Source organism: Capsicum annuum, chromosome 11 (assembly GCF_002878395.1).
Source record: "Capsicum annuum cultivar UCD-10X-F1 chromosome 11, UCD10Xv1.1, whole genome shotgun sequence".
Lineage (NCBI taxonomy): Eukaryota > Viridiplantae > Streptophyta > Magnoliopsida > Solanales > Solanaceae > Capsicum > Capsicum annuum.
Genome location: NC_061121.1, coordinates 215,949,446 through 215,955,871, shown reverse-complemented (window position 1 = coordinate 215,955,871; position 6,426 = coordinate 215,949,446). Strand labels below are relative to the sequence as shown.

Below are 6,426 nucleotides of genomic sequence, written 5' to 3'. Positions count from 1 at the left end.
TTCTAAATTTGTCCTTTTTCAAATATTTACATATTCTTTTATAGTCATGATTTGTGTAAGATCTTCTACTGTAAACTTTAACAATATAAAAATATTTTTTGTCTTAATACATCTTAATGTATCAAAAATTTAATGTTCCTCGATTCAAAATTTTTTTAAAAAATTAATGCATATTCAAGATCATTTTTAAACTAGTAAAACCTAATTATACCTTATGACAAGTGAAAGAAAGTCGTAGCAAAAAACCTTAGTCTCTAACACAATTAAACAAATATAAATCCCATAAAAATGATTTTGTACAATAAATTTAATACAATATAAATCTCTCAAATGATAAAATCAATTTTGTGTCTCTTCTTTGTTTGAGCACCAAGTGTTCAAAGTTGGTTAATGTTAAAATTTGTGCCATAATTTCTGCCAATAAAATATATGAGTAGAAATATATTCCTTACAGATAAGTGTGCTTAATTATTAAATTGTGAAGATGTATGCATTCAATTATTTTTCTTTTATTCCTACATTGCAGGGAATGTATGTATCACATTTTTGTAACGTCATATATCTAACTTTGAGAATTGAGAAGCAATTTAGTGAAACTCATCCCTATAATTGTTGCTTCCAATATATACCTTAGGACATCATGTAGAATTAATATACTTTAGTTTCTAAAATTTTCAATTGTATTTTTTTCCGTTGACATATGTGTATTGAACAATTTATCAAACATTTACTTCAATGACTTCTACACGTAAAAGAAATCTACACTTTAAAAATGTGCATTTTTTAATATATTCTCATGAATATGAATATATATATTTAAATTTTTATTGTCCTAATTGATGTTGTAAATGATGAACTTATGTATGATGCAGATTAAATAATATTACTTTATAACAAATGTGTAATCTCAAAGAATAAGCAGAAGATTCAAATTATTTTCTACAGTACAAAAAGATAATAACATATTTTTAGAAGGCAAAAAATTGTTTATCCCTTTAAATAATTTTTAAATAAATATAATTCCAAAAGATACCTTTAAACGCATGAAATATAAAGTTAAAACAAATCGTTCTCTTTATTTCACAACAATGAAAATGAAGAAATTATATGAAATTCAACGAATTATTTTAAATAGTTATGTTATGCATGAATTTTAAAAATTTAATGATATTTAAAATCCTGTCATGAGCCAACTCACGAATCGTACAGGCATCTACCAGACTCAACCTTAATTTGGAGAACTCTTACTATCCAATCATTCAATGAATACAAAAGTTAAATAAAATGATAGTTAAAAGAAGAAAAATCCCTTAATCACAAATAGAACTCTTATTCAGTACTTTTAAAAGATAAAAATAATATGAAAAAGAATTAATAGTGATTTCCCATAACCTAATCAAAATTGGTACAATAGCGCTAAGCAATGAATTTTAAAATTTAATGATCTTTGAAATCCTGTCACAATCCAACTCTTGGATCGTGCTCTCACCTACCAGACTCAAATCTAATTAATAGAACCCTTACTACCCAACAATTTAATGAAAGTGGAAGTTAAATAAAATGATCTTGAAAAGAAGAAAAATCCTTTAATCACAAATAGAATTCTTATTAAGTACATTTAATAGATAAAACTAATACAAAAAAGAATTAATAGAAATTCCCATAATCTAATCTAAACCGGTACATGCATACTAAGCAATGAAGGAGAAAATCCAAGAGAAAGTATCCATATAAGAATAATGGGATAGGACCGGTTGTAGACCCACCACCATTGTACTTGTTGTACCGATTCGTCCGTCGTTACTGTAAATATCTGTGGTACAGGTAGATAAATATCATTCGTTTTATGTGGTGGGATAAATTCTTTACCCCTAGCACAAAGTTAATATGGAAATGTCTTTACCGATTTAGTTTTGGACTAACTTTGAACTAGGTTTAACTTCACATGCCTAATTGTCTTGGAATATAAAGATTTAGGGGGCTCAATAACCATCGGAATAAATTTCTCTAAATCTTCTTTCCAATGCAATCAACCATTTGTTAATATGCTTCCTAAGTAAGAAGTTATGATTGCTTTACAGAAGTTTGTTCGTGCTGAAAAGTTGAGGGAGCCATGGCGAGTTCATGTCGCTATAGAGACATGCTCATCGCTATAGCGATGCAACAACAGTTTGTAACATTATCTTGATGGGTTTCCGCCCCTAAATTCAAAAATTTCATACGTCAGCCTTAGAGGGGCGATTTTCTCTTTGTTTGACTGAAATCCTGCATTGAGGTAAGATCTTTGCATTTTTTTAACATTGATTAATCCATTTATGTTTTAGAATCACTAGAATGGAGAATATATGGTCAAATTCTTGGGTTTAGAATCCTAGGTTCATGAAATTGTGGAAAAACCCTATAAGCATATGTATTTTCACCTAGAATTGATTTTAGTTTATGGATTAACTCTTTCTAGTGTGAAATTAAGGTTCAAAAATGTAAAAGTTGATATTTGGAGATCTTATATTTAATAAGGGTGGGAACTGTAACTTCAAAACTCCATTAATGGAGTTGGGTTACGCTTGATATAACTAGGTTGATAATCAATTGATCCTTAGATAAATTTGTAGGCCGTAAATTAAAATTAGTGGGTTTGAATTCTCAAGGTATTTGTTTGAAGAGTTGTTTATTAGTTACTATTCTAATTATTGCTTATTAGATGATTTAGACTCTAAAAATGTGAAGAAGAAGAAGAAGAAGAAGAAGAAGAAGAAGGAATATCATCCATGATATAACTTATTTGTTGCACCAACTTGGAGCCAGGTAGGTTAAGGTTTATGAGTAGTTGACCGTGGTTAGTAATTGTATCCATAATGTAGATTTGACAGAAGAAATCATGCTTAGGGATATGAGTATGGAGTTTGGATGGATAAAACATGAATTTAATACAATAAAGATCTAATTGTGTGTTAATATGTTGATTTATGAACCGATGCTGAACGTTTATGTTTACATGACTCCATGATGGATTGTACTGTGAATTATATGAATATAGGTGACAAAGAGATTTTGCGATCTAATAATCTAGTGATTTAGCCTAATTACAATAAAAAGAAAGAATTAGGTTTTATGTGTGTTAGAATATGGGATAATTTTTCAAAAAGTTAGTGACAAGAACTGATTATGGTAAGAGGAGGCGGTGACATAACATAATGATGTAAAGTCAAGTTAGTTAAGAGTTAGGAAGTACAAGGTATAATGCTGTATAACTAAAACATGTATGTCTATCCCGCATAGGACTTTTAATGACTTTAGGCAGCCTTGAGTCTATCCTGAATTACCTTCACCTTCTCTACGGCTTGGTGAACCAAATCTAGGTCAAACATCTCTGCCTCACCAACCTCGAACCACCCAATAGGAAACCCACACCTCTTACTATATAAAGCTTCAAACAGAGCCATCCTAATGCTAAAGTGGTAGCTATTATTACAGTCAAAGTCTATATGAGGCAAATGCTCAACCCAACTACCACCATAGTCAATCACGCAAGACCGAAGCATATCCTCCAATGTCTAAATAGTTTTTCTGTTTGCCCATCCAACTGCAGGTGAAAAGTAGTACTAAGACTCATCTTGGTCCCTAAACCTTTTTGAAATAAACACCAAAAGTGAGATGAAAATTGTGTATCATGATATGAGATGATAGAAACTGGTACCCCATGCAACTTCATAATCTCATGGAGATATAATCTTGCATAATCCTCAGCTGAGAAATTAGTCCTCACTGGCAAAAAGTGAGTCTACTTTGTCATCCTATCCATGATGACCCAAACTAAATCAAATTGATTTCTAGATCGAGGAAGATCAGTAAGACAATCTATATTGATCACTTATCACTTCCACATAGGCAACCCAATCTCTTAAAACAATCCTCCGGGCCTCATGTGCTCAACTTTCACTTATTGGCACACCATGCATTTCGCCATAAAACTAGCCATATCCCGCTTTATATTGTTCCACCAATACATCTTCTTAAGGTCATGATGCATTTTCGTCTAACCAGGATGAACAACACAATACGACTTACGAACCTAAGCCAAGATTCTCTCTCGCAACCGATTTACATCAGGAACACATAACCTCTATTGGTACCGCAAGGTACCATCACCACTAATCTCGAAGGCCATCACCTTCTGCCCACCTATATTATCCTTGATTCTTATCAAGACATGATTTAACACTTTCTTCTTCTTGATCTCAACACCAAGAAACGACTATGCCACCTCTTGTATAAATACACCACCATCCTATGAGTCCAAGAGACTATAAGTTGATCAAAGTTGAATTATTGGCTAATCGAGTAGGTCTTGAACATAGTAATGACTTGAATGTAAAGGTTGCTAGATAATAGTAGAGTCCTTTGTCTCGATAGTCATTTCTAAGTTTAGATGTTATTCAAAGACATGTTTCCCATTGTGCTTTGCAGTTAAAATGAAACATGGCATGTTGCCTTGGAGAGAAACACGAGAAGATTTTACTGTGCGTGATCTCCCTGAACGCTCAACAAAGAAACCCTGTAGGCAGCATAAGGGTTGCTATTATATTGCCCGTGTAACTTTTGTTTGAGCTTATTAATAAGAGAGTTTCCAGTAAGTAGATATTGGGAAGATAAGTTATACTTGTGTGGTCAAAATGGATAATTTACGACATTGTAACAAGAATTAGTGCAGCCTCGATCATAGATAATTACTAATAACGACATTGTAGCAAAATAGATTCCTTTCAAAGTTATTAAACCACCTGGAAGGACGATAGATTCCTTTTCTCCTCATTCCCATTCTAACGACCTTGCTGTTTCAACCCCATTTGTTGTTCTCTGTTCTCTGAAATGGCAGTTGCATAAAAAACTTATATCAGAAATGTTGAATAACTCCGTGAAGATCAAAGACTTTTTAAAACATGTATCCTGGATACATCAGTTTTCTCTAATAAAATTCTACTGATTTGTCAGATGGTATCTTTGGAAAGCAGAAGAGTATGTAAGGATATAGCAACATGTGCTTACGTTTGATTAATCATTACCTTTTCAGATCAGTGAGTATTCAAAGAAAAACGTGTGTTTTGTTATGTTTGTTGATGAGGGAACTCTTTCGACACTCTCAAAAGAAAGAAACACACCTGATGATGGTGGATTTGTTGGATTGTAGAAATTAGTTGTCATCAAGAACTTACCATACATAGATATGAGTAGAAAGGGGAAAGTACCAAAGATTTTGACACGTTGCCTCTTTCCTTCTTCTAGGTGATTTTTCATATCCCTAGCTGGACTTTTATTCTTAGTCTATCTGGCTCCAACTGAGGATTAATTTGTCCTCCTCTTGCGGCAATTTTTAGGTACTCTATTTGGCTAGATAGCAAAGTGAGGCTCTCAACCGATCCAATGTTGATAATTGATCATTTTGTTTGGCAAACTGGCTTTGAGTATGCCTTCTCAAATCATTATACCTGGCACTGTGTTTGGGAAGAAGTACACCAAAATAAGCGCCTAAATAAGTACAATCACACTGCTATTGATGAACAGTTTTAATTATACCAATCTGATGGTCTTACCAAATTTGACCCTTTGGATCCAGATCCTTCTCTTCCAAGTTGTATGTGCCGGTTATTGCTTACTCTTTGTCCTATTCTAGTTGCGTTCTTTCTTCATATGTAGTTTTTTGAACGAATTGTGTTTTTTTGTGTATTTCAGATGTGCCTGAAGGTTCTTTTATTGTTAGACACATACACCAAGGTCTAATTTATTCTCTTGCCCCTGGTTCAACGAAGTTGACTGATTTACTTCACGTGACTAGCTAAGCTTTGCATTTACATTCCTAAAGATGAAGGGAATGAAGCCAGACAAACCATAGAATTATCTGCTTATTCTTGAAGAATAACTGTACTTCCAGATATGTTTCTGTACCATTATATCGTGCTTCGATATATCTTCTAACAAAGAGAAGTTATTTGTAATTTGACTTGGCAGAAGTGTCTTTTACTTGCGATAAAGAAAGTATGTGGACAATCATCATATGTTTGAAAGTATGCTTCTTGTGACTTTGCAAAAGTGTCTTTTACTTGCGTTAAAGAAAGTATGTGGACCATCATCATATGTTTGAAAGTACGCTTCTGTAGGACTGCGAGCGTAGGTTACTGGTCAAGTAGTTTCATCACAGAGAGCCATCTACTCCACCTCCTCCAAGAATAATTTGATATTCTTCATTCCTTACAAGGACTTGGTAAACTCGGCCTCTTGCTTCGACCCATTTGAACTAACTTTCACGTTGAAGATGAACTGATACATTCTTTGGAGATTAGAGATTATACATTTTCGGGAGCAGAACTAATTTTAAGTCTACTAAGTGGATGATAGAACTTTCGTGGAATTTCTTTGGAGTATCATAAC

The 6,426-nt window shown here is 33.0% G+C and overlaps 1 long non-coding RNA gene across 1 annotated transcript; it reads right to left on the bottom strand.

The window, feature by feature from the left end:
• Positions 1-2,526: 2,526 nt before the first annotated feature.
• On the bottom strand, positions 2,527-5,927 carry LOC124888563. The gene is made up of 3 exons (XR_007047024.1): positions 5,592-5,927; positions 5,214-5,492; positions 2,527-4,864 (listed from the first exon to the last, which is right to left on the bottom strand). It is a non-coding gene; the product is annotated as an uncharacterized LOC124888563 (long non-coding RNA).
• Between the last annotated feature and the right edge of the window lie 499 nt (positions 5,928-6,426).